General features: G+C 37.3%; 1 long non-coding RNA gene across 2 annotated transcripts in view; it reads left to right on the top strand.

The window, feature by feature from the left end:
* LOC118151652 (uncharacterized) overlaps nucleotides 1-17,696 on the top strand; it is a 213,194-nt gene that overhangs the window by 75,016 nt on the left and 120,482 nt on the right. The window lies entirely within an intron of this gene.

Below are 17,696 nucleotides of genomic sequence, written 5' to 3'. Positions count from 1 at the left end.
AATACACACACAAAAAAAATTAGTTGGGCTTCGTTACACATGCCTGTAATCCCAGCTACTCAGGAGGCTGAGGCAGAGAATTGCTTAAACCCAGGAGGCGGAGGTTGCAGTGAGCTGAGATTGCGCCACTGCATTCCAACCTGGACAACAAGAGTGAAACTCTGTCTCAAAAATAAATAAATAAATGAATAAAGAAAGAAAGAAAGCTGAAGAAATCATCTGGAAGTAAGGAAAATAAGGAGTTAAGCTCTTGGTCCTTGCTGGTTATTATTGCTAATAAATTATCAGATTATTGGAGAATTAATTGCAGTAGAGCTATATTGTGAACTTAGGAAATCTCTGATCTTAATGTGTGCTTACAAGGGCACCAAATATTGAAGGGGTGGGATGGATTCCCAAGAAAAATTGCCCTTAGCAAAAAAAGAAACAAACCACCAAACATCAACCCCACCCCTCATCCCCCAAACGTGATTTTGGTCTCTGATGCTTCTTGTTCAAACTGTTTTATTTCTGTTGCACTTTCCCCTTCTTATAGCCTATCACACCCGAAAATTTCTACTTTAATTTTAAAACTCCCTACTTATAGCTGGCTGCTCTTAAGAAATGATCTTTCCCATTTGACAAGTATAAAGATGTCTTATGACAATAATACATTTGTACGCACTCAGAGACTGGTCTTAGGAGTTAAAAGTAAATGTTCATGATAAGAAATTAAAAGGAGAACTTTAAGAACAAACTTTTAAGAACAAACATATTCATATGTGTGTTGTGCAAGTGTTTTTCTAAGTAACATGTTTTAGGAGAAAGAGCCTCGGTGTTCTTCTAGACAAATCTGTGTTCAAGTCTTATCTCTACCACATACTAAGACCTTAGTCACATACGTAACTTCTCTAGTCTTCAGTATTCCCATCTGTTACCTAGGGACTATCATTCTTTCTTCTTTCGTTGTTATAAAGTTAGAATGAGATGGAACACATAGTCCAGTGCCCAGAGGCATGGTTTGTGCTTAATGCTCAAAGAGTATTAGTAACTGCTCTGTTCCTTCTTACCCTTATAAAAACAATCATAATCAGACAGAAAATCCTTGAGAGATTATATCTATTTGTATCTGTTTATATGTGTGTATATCCATATCTGTATCTGTATATCTCCAAATGTAAGCAATCAGATAGGCAATGTAAATTTTAAATACTGGAAATAATGAGAAAACAATCTGCCTAAATTCCTATCAAATTATAAATAAAAATATAGTCTGCTCCAAGAATTCAGAAATAAAACCAAACAATCAAGAGCCTACGGACACAAGAATATGTATGCAGAATTATTTTCCAGAGGAGTCTAACGCATTATCTCTTTGCTATGTATTCTTAATACTATGTTCTCTTTAAGAGCGTTTAAGTGTATTAGCAACTTGAGAGAATTGCACCTCACTGAAATTTTCTCAAAAGGTCGTAGTCTTTTCCTTTTTAGGTCTGTCCTACAAATCTCCTCTTTTTCTTCCTCTTACTTCCTCCCAAATCCACAGTGATTCCAACAGCTGCAGTCCCTCCCTCCCACTCCACCACTCAGTGTGGAACTGTGTTGCCATTGGAGACATCCCCTGCTCCCAGAAGCTAGCTCTGTCCAAGAACTTAGGTGGCGGACTTAAAGTAGCAGAAAGTAGTCAATAATTAGAAAAACAGATTTTCAGCCAAACTGAGTAGCTAGCGCTTGGAATCTCATAGCTGAGATATTGGTTTTGCTAATTAATTAGCACAAAAATAATGGTCTATGGGGGAACATAGCTTTCTCAACTTTTGGCTGGGAGTATTATAAATGAACAATATGCACAGGAAAATGTTAATAGTTGCGGAGAAAGGCATTTTAACAGAGGTTTACAGTACGTGGCTTGGGGTCCTCAGGGCAAACATATGCATTACACATCTAACCCCACACTGAGAAAATAATCCCTAATGTTGGTTCCTCTGCTAGTCCTATTAAAAATTCTCCAAAATGTAAAGCCTGCCAATTTCAGGCTAAGAATAAATGGCTCATGGTTCCTTTTGAAACAACATCCAAGATTCATGTACTCACTGCTGCACACAAAATCACTGTGGGAGGAATATCTCTGGTTTCTGGGGTTACAGGAAAGACCAGTGTGCTTGTCCAGCCCCATTTATTTCAGGCAGGCACCCAAAGGCCACTTTCTGTTAGAGATGGCTAGAGTGGGGATATCAGCCCCTATGTTTGCACTAATGCAGTCAGGGTGTGAGGCTTGGAACCCATAATGGGAAAATGTTGAAAATGCTGTGCATTCTGTAGGATGTCACTTCTCACAGAATTTAACACTTTAGATTCAGTTAAAGGTGAAGGCTCAGTTCATGTAACATTGGCCATTTTTGCAGATGGCTCTAACACAGTGTTAGTGGTGCTGGTATTTGGGAACATGGTTGGTATCCCTTAGCCCTAAATACTGAAATTATTTAAATAGCTAAATTATGTTTATGTGAAAAGATGTGAGGTAAAGATGTAAGTGAGAAAAAGCATGGAAAAATTTAGAATTGGTTCAAATACAATTTTTCTTGATTAAAAAACCACTTTGATTTTTGAGATTAAAAAGTTAGTTTGGAATCTCAGGTCTCAACTACGTGATCTCAGATCATTCCTTTCAACCTTTCCTGGGCCTCAACTTTCCCATTTGTAAAATGGAACTAACAATCTCTGCCCAGACTACATGGAAGTGAAAATTAAATGGGAGAGAGTTACAAATGTTATAAACACTAAATTTTATATACATTTTATAGCTTCTTATGTTATATGGTTTGCAAATATAAGCAAATTAAGTATTATGAAAATTTAGATATGCAAATATATATTATTGACTTGATCCCATAAGCATTTATTTAGGTCCTCAGTAGCCAGCTCTCACTCAAATTCCCATGTGATTTCTAGTTTCTGATTGGCATGAATTCTGCAAATTGTCAGAAACTCACACTTGGCCCAGTGCTGAATTATGTGGGAAGGGGCCATATCTGCACCAGAGATGGTGAAACCCAGTGGACAAATAGTCTGGAAGTCACATTCTAATAATTTTTTACCCCTTTATTCAAGTTAAGGCCTGAATGTTGACTCATCTCTTAGTACTTCATTGTCTTCCAAATTCATTAATCCCCATTTACGGGGTCCTTGATCTTTAAGGGTCTCTTAAGTGGTCTTTTCAACTCCTATAGGATCCTGGGTATTTCTGTAAATGACCTCTAGATTATATGACCACATCCTCCTAAGCCCTCTATTCTCAAGGGTGGGAACATTTAGACATATTTCCAAGGTTTCTTAGCTTTGGAATTTGACCTACAAAGCGAACTGCATGTTTTGTTTTTGACTGCCCCCAGGCCTGTGGGTTACTGTGTGCTGTGATTTGAGTATGTGCTCAGAGAGAACTGGCCTATATTTCTGAGAATAAATAATTATGCACACATAGACACCTAAGCAATTTCTTTAGAATGCTTTTCAAGAGGCCATGGCTTTACAAATACTATCTGGTATTTTCATTGACTCTGAATTGGTCATTGAAAGTGTCATTTCATGATGACCCTATTCTAATTCAAGCTCCCTGCAAAATGACAGTGTCCTTTTTAATTTCTAAGCCTAGCCTATTTTCCACCTTTGCCCCCTTTTATGTGTGGCAAAGGAAAGCGTAATTCAGTTGTGTATCATATGATGACCACTTTGACTTCATGTCCTTGGAATTTTGCCTGGTGAGTGGATGAGGGGCTGACATTAAGTTACATGCACACTCAACTCTCTGTTTGCAGTGAGAAGACAGGTAAGACAGATCTGTTTGCCATAAAAACACTTAGTTTTTCCAGCAAATTTCTTGGTAGAGTATTGTTCTAAGGAACTAAGGATCTGATTCTCAACAATTAAGTCTGCTGTCACATTTTATTTATAATGGAGTTTCAAAATCAGACTAACTATAATGTCTTAATTTACCCAGCAGTTGCAAGCCTGAGAGAATAAAATTGGTGGTTCTGCGGTTTTATTAGTGTTAGTGTCTTATAAAAAACACTGATTTTGAGCATGTTTTTCTTAAGGGCTGTGACTCCAGGTGGCTGAGATAAAGAGGCAGACATTTTTGGTGAGTGTCATATTAAAACAGAATGAAAAAAGGTGGAGATCTGTGTGTGGGGGTTGAGGGGATATAACAAACAGAAAACAGGGTCCATGTACTTTGGAGCACCTTCTCCTAATCTATTATTCTAGTCTTTTTAGAAAGATGCACCACAGGGGATAGTAATCTATTTATTGTTGTGGTATGTGGAAAGACAAGGAGTTACGATAGCATGTGTTATGGTAGAATGAAGACAGGAAGATCACTGTGACTGGAGTACAGAATATATGTTTGTGTTCAGAGGAACCTTCTGGATAAAAGGGAAAAGAGTGGCACTGGATGAGGCTGGACAAAGAAAAATAAAATGCAGTCATACTAGATAAAGACCTTTACTTTTGGCCTATTGCAAATAGAATGTAAGGCAAAGGAGAGGTGCAGTTTTATGGGTACATCAAATAACAAAGTGATGCAATAGACCTTTGACATCGCTGCAATCCTTCCCTTCTGTTCCAAATTGCGAACAAGCTAGTCTGGAGGGAATATTGTTGTGAGAAACAGATAAAAAGGTTTAGTCACCATCACATGAGAAGGGTTAAGGACACAGCAAAATATCCATGCAGTAGTTTGCCAACTTGGCCTTGTAGTCACCTGGGATACAAACAAAACAAAACAGATTTCTGGATCTTCTTCTATGAGATTTCTGACTCGATACATCTGATATAAAGCCCAGTGATGTCCTTGAGCTTTTTAGGGACTATATTCATGAATAATCTTTGGGAACCATTTGTAATTAAGGTAAAATTTCTTAAAATCAGATTCAACACATCTGGTTTCAAAATTTTGAAGTAAAGAACTTTCTAACTCCATCTCTTAAAATCTCCCAACATAAGAAAATATTTTGAAAAGAAACACATAGTTTATATTTGAGAAAACCAGGAAATATTTGAACTCTGGGACAGAGTATTTTTTAAAATGGATAATCTGAGAATGAGTTGGAACATTTAGAAATTAAAAATATAATATCTTAATTGTTTAAAAAATCACTCAACTGTTTGGATAATAATGTTACTCAGAAATAAAACAACTAGATGGACCAGAAGAGACTGACAATGAGGGAATTAGAGAGTAGATCTGGTAGAAATTATGAAAAAAATAAGCAGAGAAATAAGAAAGAGGAAAATGAGCAAAGAAACAAAACAAGAAAACCAAAGGGCAAATATCTTCAAATGAATGGGGCCCACCGAGTACCAACACCAAGACACTCACAATAAAAAGAAGCTTTACAAATATTCCAAGAATATCAAATTGAAAAAAAGATTCAAACACGAAATGGAACAGATTTTCAGGATACTGTGAGAATGGTAGTTGACTTCCCAATACCTTTGTTGAAAGGTAGGTAACAATGGTGCTTCTGAAATTTTGAAGTAATTGATCTTCAATCCATAATCTTCTACTCATAACAATTACAAATCTAATGTGATGGTAGATGAAAGGCATTCTCAGATATGCAAGGTCTCAAAAAATTTTCACTCCAATGCACTTTTTCTTCAGTAAGTTACTGGAAGATGTTTTCTAGTAAAATATGAGTAAATCAAGAAGGAAAAAATGCCAGAACCAGGATCTAATACAGATGTGAAGGAAAGAAAATTTGCAAAGAGAAATTCCAAGGTAACAAAAGGGAAACTCAAAAGAGCAATGTATTAATATATAGTCTGGAGCAGGCAGATAGAAAATTCCAGTAGGATTATATCCATTAAAAAAGAAATGATAAATTATCTAATGAACTTAATCATGTTCAAAATTGATTAAGGGGCATATTTCAAAATGTTTGTTAGGTAAAAGGAGGTTTAATTAGAGATGTGAATAAACAAATAGAATTTTAAAAAAATGATGGAACTCTTAACTCCAGGGGAAAAAAAGGTGTATGATAAAAAGTGTGTAACCATAGTCTATATCACTTGGCTAAGCAATAAATAATATTTGCATTATCTAATAATTAAGATACTGTGTTATAGCCATATGGTAGAGAAGAGGGAATGTAAGAGAGCTAAAATTCTCATTTATCAAAATGCATAAAAATTTATCAACACAGATAAAAAGAAAATCTAAATGTGATAAATTATGATATGGGAGTAAATACTTGTAGTTTTAGATAAATGAGGGTAAATTCTTAAGGAAATCTTTTAAAAAGTTAAAAGTAGTTTCCTTTAGGGAGGAGGATATTTAGGAAAGGAAGTAGAGGAGACAGTTTTTATTGCTAAGCCTATTAGCACAATTTGATATTTTAAATTATATGTATTCCTTTTACAAAATTACAATTAATTTAAAAATTAAATAAATGTCAATCATGGTTGAAAAAGAATGAAGACAAAATCAAGGCAATTCACCAATTTCCAAACTGTTGATCGGCTTGGGCACAGGTTAGATGTTGTAGTTCAATTTCCTGCTCACCTTTACCCTTTTAAAACATTCTTCCAAAAGCATGAGGCCCTAGCCTTACCCCAGGCCTGTATTTCCCAAAGAAAATTTGTTTGCTAAGTTGGTTTGCTCCACAGCCCAGGTCACAAATTTTATGTGTTGGAAATGTTATATGCTTTTAGCATATAAATTTAAACAAAATTTATATGCTACACCTTATTAAAATATAGACCTTGGAGATTCAATTCAGAGACTCTGATTCAAGAGGTCTGGGAGGTCCTGATGAATTGATTTTAACAACTGTGTGAGATGAATTTGATACAGGCAATCAAGGGACCCATTTAACAAAAACTTGCACAAAGTGTTGGGATTGAACATGTTAATACTTACCAGAAATACATATTAACTCATTTATTTATCCAATATTTATTTGAGCTCATTTTAGTTTTAGACAATATACTGGAAGTTGTTGAGATGATGCATATTCTAAAAAAATTCATAATTTAGTCATTTGTTACAGAAGTAACAAGGCAAAGCCCGCCTCATATGACTGGATCTTAGCACAGAATCCCAGAGGTCAATGTGGAAGAAATACAGGAGCAGAGAAAGCCTTCTACCCAATAAACTTTCTAATCCTAAAGTCAGCTTTGAAATTAGTCACAGCATTCTTCATCACTAGTATGAACCCCAAACATCCTCTTATTAATATATTACGGATTTTATGAGCATCGGACGCATGAATACAGTAAATACTTGATCCTGCAGGCTTAAATTGTTTGAAACACATACAATGTTAAATACAGTATCAGGGGTGTAGTAGGTCCTCAACAAAGGTTGATTCCCTTGTGCTTTTACACTATGCTTTCCATTTGCAAGTAATTCTGCTTGCAGCTTGGCTGGCAGTGCACTGTGGTAGACAAAAGCACAGGTTTATATTGAAATGCCCATTCCCAGCTCTTTTTTGGTACATGTCTTTGTTACACTGGCAGGTTTTTTGAATTGTTAAGGAACAGATTCTTCCTTTTTTTTTTTTATAAGGGGATACTTATGTCATTCTGAGTTTGTTGAGATGATACAGGTAAAGTTTCTTATACACTCACATGCACTTAAGAAATGTTGGGGCTACTTATTACCTGTATTCTTTCACTCAATATATAGGTATCATAGAGAAGGTAGGGGTGTGTGTGTGTGTGTGTGTGTGTGTATGTACACTTGCGTGTGTATCAAAGCACAGACTCACAAAAACAAACAGTGTGTCAGTACATGTCTGAAAGCCTGAGTCCTGCAAAAAGAGACTTGGGTCATGGTGAAAAGCAGAATTCAGTGATAAGAATTCAGATTCAAGATAAGGTATATCAGGGTCATTCTCTTTGTGCAACGAGTGGCCTCCTCCTTTCTCTTTAATGGAAGCAATCTTCCATTTTGGATATCCAGGGCTAGACGTCGGTGCTGTCAGCTGTATTAGTAGGCTACATACTGCTAAGACCATGACTGAAAGACTGAATTTAACAGCCCAATCATTTCATATTGAAGTATGAAATTAGAATAAGGATAACATGTGCTGACTGCATTCCAGGCTTAGATAAAAGAGGTCGAAACTGGAAATGACAGGAAAATTTGTAGTAAGAAACCAATAAAAAAGAAAGCCAGACCACTTTACCGCACCTGAGAGGGAAAGCAGGCATGGTGGGTTGGGTCCTCACCATCTTCCTTGGTCCAGTCTCTCCAGGAGAGTCAGCTGTATTACCCACTTACCAAGGAATGAAGGGAAGCAGACATTCAGAGCCCAACCATGCCCAGAAAAGAAAGAGCAGATACATAAAGGTTACATAAAGAAGAGGCACCATAGTCTGTTGGAAAGAATTTGGATTTGACAGTCAGATAACTTCTGGCTCTGCTATTTGCAACCTGGGAAAGCCACCTAACTTACCTGAGCTTCCCCAAGATTTCTGCTTTTAAAAGTTGTGGCTAAGGATGCCTCCCTCCCTTGCAAGTTATTGTGAATAGAATATTCAATGTAAATCAAGAGCTGCTGAATGTGGCATTTAAGTAAATAAGTGTGAATCGGATGAGAATTTGCCTTGAAGTTGATAGTATAGTAGTAATTGTGTTCTTTTTATATAAAGTTTGGTTTTTCAGCACTGCTAACAACCTGAAATCACTAAATTACCTGGAGTGATGCTAAAGTCAGAAGCACTAAAGAAGGTGGAAGGCAGGAAAACGTTGCAGAGAGCAAGAAGCATAAAGCAATGGGCTACAGATCTCAGACTTCTTAGTGCTCTACCACTTAACTGAATTCCTTGAAACTAGACTGTTTTACTCATTTTTGTCCCTTGTATACCTGGCGCAGACTGGATACCCTTCGTAGACAGTGGATACATGTTAACTGATGTGAGAATGAATGAATACATAAATTTTATTTAAACTGTGCTTATGGTTACTAATACTTCTTTGGGCATCATTGGATTTTAGGGCATGCCAGCAAAAGCAAAATCAATCATAGTTTAGTGTTGGAGAATCTGAAAATTGAAGATTTGCATTACATAGTGTTAAGAATAAGAACTCTGAGGTCTGACTGCACATGTCCTTGGGAAATATATTTGACCTCTCTGCACTGAGTTCCCTAAGCTATCACATGGGGATAATTTAGTACCAATCTTAGGCAATAAATGAATTAATGAATAGGAACAAATTAATGAATAGGATTAATAAACTAATCTGTATAAAGTGTATAAAACAGTACATGGCATACAGCAAAGGCTAAATAAATGTTAGCTATTATTACTTTAAACTTTCAAGTATGGCATTTAGTGTAGTACTCACCCATAATATCACAATTATATATTTTTCCTAGATATTAATCTTTAAAATATTAAGGTTATGAAGCAATAGCAGATCAAAATACATTTCCTGGTAAAGATCTTATATACAGATTCATGAGCAAAATGCATATAAATTAGGAAGCAGATCTAAAGCTGTCACATTTCTAGGTTTGATATAAGTGAAAGAAGCTACTCGAAAATGACCCCCAGTTCTGGTTATCAGAGAAAATCAAATTTAAAAATGTAATCATTTTATTTATTCTCACCACAGACTATAAAAACAGACTTCCACTTTCTGCATTGTTTATTCCATTTGATTGCAGTTTTCCGGAGGAGTCTCTAACTCTCCCCTTGGGTGGATGGCAAGGTCTAGGCTTAGGTCACAGGTCCAAGCTAACTTCTTTAATCCAGCCTTTGCCATAGTAAGACTGATGGTTTGATGCTAAAAAAGAAAATGGATTTGCATTTTATTCAATGGAGACAGAGAATTTGGTCACTCAGTAGAAAGGAATGGTGTGCACAGAGGCTGAGGAATTGAAAACTGTGAGGTATGTTTGGGAATCGAAGTCCAGTGTGATTAGAACAAATGGAAGATAAGGCTAGTTCATCTCTGAAAGGACTTCTAACTCCTTCTGTTACACCAGAACCACAAATGAGAAGAGGACAAGTGCTTCTTGAGACAATTATTCTGGGATGTGCTTGGAATACAGTCATCCAGGATGGGAATATGAGGTGGTTGGGTCATCTGAGCCCATAACCCTGAACACGTAACCATGAACTCTATTGAGTCATGAGAGCAAACAGGTGGAGTGGGAGGACCACTCAGGGAAGCCCCAAGCAACTGGGTAGAAAGGGCTCAAAGGGTCCTGGAGTGACTCCTTTTTACCTTCCCAAGAAAGTGGGCTGGTGTTAACTTTCTGATCAGTGTTGGGACAGAGGCATTGGAGGGAAAAAGATATATTTTGCTCTGCGTACAAATGCCTGGCTCTTTGCTTTTTGGGTGCAGCTGAAATGCTTTAAGAGATTCAGCCCCCTCACATCCAGGGCTGTCAGGAAGATTCTTTGCTGTTCTTAAACATACTTTCGGATCTGACCAATGATGCTTGAAAACGCACAACTACAGATGCCTTTATTAATTTCTTGGGCTTAAAGAGTTGTTTTCATGCAAAACTTAAAGACAATCCCTGCTGTTCATACCCTCCCCTGCTCTTGCCACATACATACTCAAGAAGTTGTTAATTTAATGGAATTTGCGCTGGCTTTGGATTAAAACTAACCTGTGATTGAAACTTAGTTGCACCACTCATTGGTTCTTTGTTCTGCCCTTAAGGTGAGACTCAGATTGCTGATCTATAAAATGAGAATAGCAATACCTACTTGAGGTTTTCTGGTGAAGAAGAGATATTTTTATGTAGCACACAAAGCATCTAGCAAAATGCCTGGCACATAGTAACCACTTAGTAAATAGCATAACTAACTAGAGCCTTGAGATCAGGTGAAGCATTTTATGGCATGTGTATTTCATAATACCTTCATGGATTTTTTCAAGAACATTAACCTCTAGGGATCTATAATTTTTCTCTTGGAACCATTGGGGAAAACAATCTCCTGAACTGTTTTCCAGACTGGTGTGGAGGCTTGGCCTGTACACATTGCTTTTCCTTAATAACCTCCTAATCCCAGGGCTCAGCCTGTGGAAAGTTAGACTGTGAATAGAGCAGATATCCTGGGGATAATGGGCAGTATTTTGTTGACATCTTAAGTTGTACACTGGGACATAGAGAAAATACCACTGTGCCTCCTTGGCCTTTCCTGTTACTGCTGGCCGCCCATCCCAGTCCTACCTCCACATCCCTCACACCTTTATTTTGAAACCCTGTTCATTGTCTTCTTGTTTCCCATCATTCTGGTTTTCACTATTTGCTGTTGACAACAACTTGTGAACAATTATTTGTATGTTAATGATCCCCAGAACCCTGGTAGTTAGTAATTAAATATGGTTAACTGCAGAGTTGTGACGGCTCAGTGCCTGGGGAAAAGCTCTGGCAACAATACTGCCCCAGACATTCTCATACATGCCTCTGGCCCTAGATTTTGCTGACTTTATCTGTCCTGGGTTAGAAATTTTAGATCACCTGATAAGCCCCTGGAGTTCTTTTATTAAGGATTGGTTTGCTTGAGGAAAAACTGGCCATGATCTGGAACTTGCTCTGGAGGTCAGGTACTTCCTTAATCTGCAGGGAGGCTGGGACTGCTGTCAGAAATCATTTAATCCCTTAGGCTATTTCCAAATCTCTCTCCTCTGTTCCTGAAAAACCCTCCAAAGGTATATTCATCAGAGCCCACCTTCGTGGAATATTTTATATCTGTAGTTTACAAAATGCATTCATGCAGTTGTGGAAATAGTAAAGGGTTTAGACTCAACATAGTTTAAATCCTGTATTTGCCTTGAGTAGTCATGTGAATTTTGGCACATTATCTAATATGTCTGAGCCTTTTTGTTTTGTTTTACAAATGGGTATACTAATGATTGTTTGAGATGACTATTAAATTAGCTCATATAAATAAGGCACCTAAAAGGATAGTAGATACTAGTGCTTTGTTGCCTTTTTTTCTTAATCATTTCCTTCATTAATGCATGCTTTCTCTCTAAAACACATACATGTATACACATACACACAAATTTACATGAGGCAATTAAATGAACTATCTCAGAGAATCAAGAAGAACTCTTTCAGAAAGTCATTTTCTTCCTGGCAAAGGGCCAATGGGTCCTTAAGTATCTCCTATTGGAAAATGGGGTATTTGCTTCCCATCATTTCTGGTTTTCACCACTTTGTACATCCAGTATTGGCACAAATGAATGTATTGGCAAACAGGGACAGAAAGGATTATAACAATAATAAGCACACTGTGCACTTTAAAAGATGGATTTTGATCTTTGGGGATATAGCCTGGAGGTCAGTGAGGCCCTATTGCAAAAGCTGCCTTCACCAGGCTTGAGACCATTCATAGGTTGCTCCCTGCAGAACATGGTTGCAGGATCCAGGGTTATTACTAACTGATGTCTGTGATTCTGAGCCACCTGAGGGGTATAATTCTTTTCTATATTCAAGTCTTGGAAGGGTGAGCCTTGTTATTTCAGTATCCAAAAGTCTTACCCTTCATATTTCATAGACGCATGCAAAATTCTTTACTGAAGGGTAAGGACAGTTTCAGAGAGATATTATAATGTACAAAAAACAAAAACTACAAGTCTAGCTAACTCAATTTTCTCTTGTATCTCAAAGGAAAGGCTCTCTAAGCCTTAGGTCGTCACGAGTAGGTAACCCTCTATGGGGATTCCTCACATTCCAGGCTTTCCTGCTTTAATGTTTGTACTTACACTCCATATGCCTGCTTTTAAAGTTTCTCACTGTGATCATCCTAAAGACTTCCTAGGGACATTGCCGCTTCTTTCATAGCACAGTCTTGCCCTTTTGTGAATCTGTAAATACTGAATAGCACCCTGCACTTTGCCCAAAAGGGTATTACTTCTTGCTGGTCCCCAGAGTGGGGCAGTTGGAGAAGGATGGATTTCAGTCTCATGAGCAATGGTAAGCATGGATACAAATGTGAGTTTATTTGCAAACTTTTCAATGCTGGTTCCTGCACTTGTTGAGCTATTAAATAAACATTTTCTCAAGGGCAAACTTTTTTTTTTTCTTGAAGGCAAAACTGTTTAACCATTGATAAATGCAGTGAGTTCCAAATTTCTCTTCAAAGAATCAGTATGTCCGTATGTTCAGCTCTCTTGTTCTTTGTTCTCCATTTCAAAGTTTAACTTCCTTGTTCTCTTCACCCCCTTGCCCCTAGTTTCAGTAAACAATCTCTCACCAGTTCTAATCAGTAGTTCACGTCTGTTTCCCTGGTTACCTGTACCTACTCCTCTCGCCAAAACTGCATGTTCCACTCACACACCCCCCTCCTACTCCACATATTTAGTGTCCTGACTCACCCTGGTTACCAGCTCTGAACTGACTCACCTTGAATTATTTGTTCTGTAACTGTCTTTATCACAGAAACTGCTCACCCCACCACTCTGGCTTGTACCCCTACCCTCTTTAAAATAGCTAATGGAATTAGTGGCGACTGTGCAGTCCAACCCTAGCCAATAGGGGAAAAACACAGCAATAGGGGCAACCTGCATCAGGGATAAGAAGTCCTTCCCCTCCCCTGTTAAGGTGTGCTCTCCCCTTTGCTCCATCCATGAGATGCAGCCTTCTAAAGAAGTAAAAATTGCCTTGCTGAGAAAATTTATGTTTAAATGCTATTTCTATTGTGGCACTAAAAATTTGCTTCTAACACCATGATGATGAAAGAATATTTTTCTCTTACTAAGGCACAGGTCTTGTTCTTGGAAGTAATAGTCTTCATTTTTGGCCTGGAGGGGTGTTTGCTTTGTTCCTGTTGACCTGTAGTGATGTGGCATTATAACAAAGAGTTTAATAGCTGCCCTCCATGTTTATCAAGGTTTAGGGTCAGCTTCCATTAAGTTGCTTTTATGAAGAAACATTCTGTGATGTTGGTTCCCACCTCATGCTGATTTCAATACAATATTAACTTTTGCATTTGATGTATCACCTCTTAGACAAAAATGGGATCAGTTGTAAGGGGCCAGTGTAGATCAGAAAGGGATGTAAGTTTTTTGGTCAAAGATTATCAACACATGATCCAGAACACAGTCTATCTAAATCTATTACTATATAGCTGGTAATATTTGTATTATTTAAGAAAAATCAGTAAGTTGATTTTGGCCAATAAGGTAGGGGAACCTTATTCTCTAGATTGTAAGATATGGTAGCATTTTTTTTTAACTTTTACTTTAGGCTCTGGGGTACATGTGCAGGTTTGTTATATAAGTAAATTGCATGTTGTGGGGTATCATGTACAGATTATTTTGTCACCCAGGTAATTAGCATAATACCCAATAGGTAGTTTTCTGATCCTACCCTCCTCCCATCCTCCACCTTCAAGTAGGCCTCAGTAACTGTTGCTCCCTTCTTTGTGTCCAAATGTATTCAAAGCTTAGATCCCACTTATAAGTGAGAACATACAGTATTTGGTTTTCTGTTTCCGAGTTAGTTCACTTAGGATATTAGCTTCCAGCTCCATCCATGTTGCTGCAAAGAACATGATCTCACATATTCCATTGTGTATATGTACATTTTTAAAATCCAGTCTATATGATAGCATTTTTATTGGGAATATCTTTATGGTATATCCTTATCTCATTGCAGCCCTAAGCATACAGGAATGAGGTTAAAGTGAGGATCTTTAGTTCCAGCTCAGTTCTGAGTAGCAGAACTAAGCTATGATACTGCCTGATCCTGATTGTTTTACCAATACCTTAGAGAGACAGAACTGATAGTTAATAGCAGATCCATACTGTACTGTATTGTATTGTTCTGTGTGTCCATATACCTTGAAACACTAGGTAACTATTTGAAGACACAATGCAGAACAGCAGATAAGCACCTGAATTTGGGATTGGCCAGACCACTGTTCAAATCCTGATCCTGCCATATGTAGATGCACTGGGAAGTTTATTCTGTGAGCCTTGGTATTTTTCATGTCAACAATGAAGATAATAACACCCAGTAATTTTAGAAACATTTAATAAAATAATCTATGCAAAGCACTCAGCACAGAGATTGTTGCACTATGCTCACAGTAAGTGGAAAATACATCTAAATTTTTAGTAAGTCATTTATAGTTCATTCTATAGGGTAGATTAAGTCATTCACAAAGAATATATTTAATATCTTAAATTTTAAAAATGCTCTGCAGTTGTCCTTAAATAGAGATTCCTGATTCTACTGACAATTACATTTTAGATGATACTGCCCTGGGTGGGGAGGCTAATAGATTTCTTATTGAGAACTAAGCCTAAATAGCTACTGTCTACTTGTAGTTACAATTTATTTAAAAGCAATCTCTAAAATATTTTAGAAAATTGGGCATAGATGACTAGTACTATAGGGAAACAATTCTTCATCGGTTCTGTTGTATTTCTATATGTCTTGCACATGGAGGCACTGATTGCCTTTCTTCTAAACTATCTTTTCAAAGATATCTGTGTTGTAAACAGCCTTGGAAGACAGACCATCTCCCTGCTGAGGGAAGGGCATCTTTCCCTACAGTACAGCATAATAAGGATGATGTTCCCTCTGGAGCAAAGGGCAGACATTACTACTGCTCACTATAAAAGCTATGGTTTCCCTAAGCATGAGCTTCCTCTTGTATAACAAAACCCACTGGGACCATCTGAGTTACTCCTGTGATACTTAGGGCCCAGGGAAATGTAAACGTATATTGTTCTTATTGCTTGCTGTGCTTTGTTTCTGACTCAAGAGTCTTGTGTCTTCTTCCAGCATCCATAAAACTCTACCAGGCTAATTTGTAAGCTTGCAAGTTGAGTAAAATCTCAAACCCTTCACATTTTTTGACAAATAATAATGAAGCAACTACATCTCTTTCTGGGTGAATACTTAATTATTTATACAAAATGCTTTAGGTAAACTACTCCATAATGTTATTTTCCAATAGTAAAATGTCATTTTACATTAGTCCCTAAGAATGAGACTAATGCGTAAGATACATAAAAGTAATGGAAAACTTTCTGGACAGGATTCTTTCATTGCCTTAGTCAGGCCTATGTAGCTGTTACTCTCCAGGGAAAACTATGCCAGGCTGAACTCACCTGTATAGGACACTGGGCTTCAGCTCTGCACATTAATTCATTATTATTCCAAACGTGACCCGAATGGCCTGAAAGAATGTATTGAACTTCCAAATGTATATTTCTTATTAACAAGGCCTAGACACTATACTGGGAGAATGTGGCAAGAGATGGGCTATCCCAAGCCCAAGTAAGTCTTTTGCTAACAAGGAAGGGGAAAAGCCTGTGGCTTGATCTCAAAATCAACATAGGGAACTGACATATAGGAGCTGGTAATAATGTTGCAGAGGAAAATCATTCCTGAGGAAATATGAATAAGGGCAGAGGACAGTAATAGAATTATGAGATTTAATTTAAGAATGATCCCTGGTAATGTAGACTGCCAAAAAATTGGCTTATACCCTGTACTGTGTATAATTTTTGAAAGTAGTTTTGTGACATGCTTGCAGAGCAATTAGGCCTGTATTTCTCTAAGCACACACATATTTTTCCATCATTAACAGTCACACTGTATTCTATACATAGACACCATTGACTGTCAACAATATTTACATTTCATTGTGCACATTTTTTGTTTGTTTCAGATAGTATAGACAGCTTGACTGTTTTTATCAAGTTGTATGGCCTTTTATATTTGTTTTTTAGCAATTATTTTAGGAAGTCATAGAATTGCTGAAGAAGAAATATAAAAGGCCATACAACTTAATAAAGAAAAACAAAGATTAGCAAGGAGGTGAAACATCAGTAAGGAATTTAATATTGAGGATAATTTGACCTAAAAATGAAAAAACTATTTGCCTGGGGTCTAGCTTAGTAATACTTGATTTTGCAATATGGCTGTATTTTATAATCTTATCAGTTAGAATTACTCCATAGGGTTTTTCTCAGGTCAAAATAATCTGAAGACTTTCTTAGTGTCCTTCAAAAATCCCCACCTCCACAGTGAAGGTTGCCTCTGCTGGAGAAAAATAAAGGATTCTAATTAGGGCCCTTGGGAGTCTGTGAAGCAATTGTCTGAGACCGTTACTCAACTTCATGAGCTTATTAATAGGCATCTCTCTGTCTGCATAATCGGAGAAAGAGCAGCAAGTTCATTTTGGCCAAGCAGGCCTGGGCCTGAGAGAATTCATATTTGATAATAGAACATTACCTATTATTTCCATTAGGAGTGTTTGGGTTCAAGCAGCAAACAGACTCTAGGTAATGTCAGGAGGGGAAAAAGAGGGAATTGATTGAAGGCTATGAAACTATGGGATTGAATAAAATGCCTGAAACTAAGTAAGGCCAGTCCTTGGAAAGGAGAAGCAGCAAGGAAGCTCTTGAAATCTAGAGACAGAACTTACAGACTCTTCAAGATATCAGAAAGAAAAAGCTCTAGCCATTATGAATCCTTGTGCCACTTTGCTCAAGATTCAAGCAGAGAGAAATTAATTGACTTAGTTTTGGTCAAACATATACTTGTTGACAGAGAGGATAGGACAATTTAATTGAGAATCCCACCAGTCTATGTCCAATAAAAGGTTACTTTCTCTAAAGGAACAGGGAAATGTTATCAATAGTATGAGGAAGGAATGCTGGGTAGGCAGCAAGAGCAGACATTCATTACACCCAGGAAGTTATGAACCACTGTGCCATGCATTTTGGA

This window comes from Callithrix jacchus, chromosome 1 (assembly GCF_049354715.1).
Source record: "Callithrix jacchus isolate 240 chromosome 1, calJac240_pri, whole genome shotgun sequence".
Lineage (NCBI taxonomy): Eukaryota > Metazoa > Chordata > Mammalia > Primates > Cebidae > Callithrix > Callithrix jacchus.
Note: the sequence above shows the minus strand (reverse complement) of the source record. Positions and strands in the feature narration are given on the sequence as shown.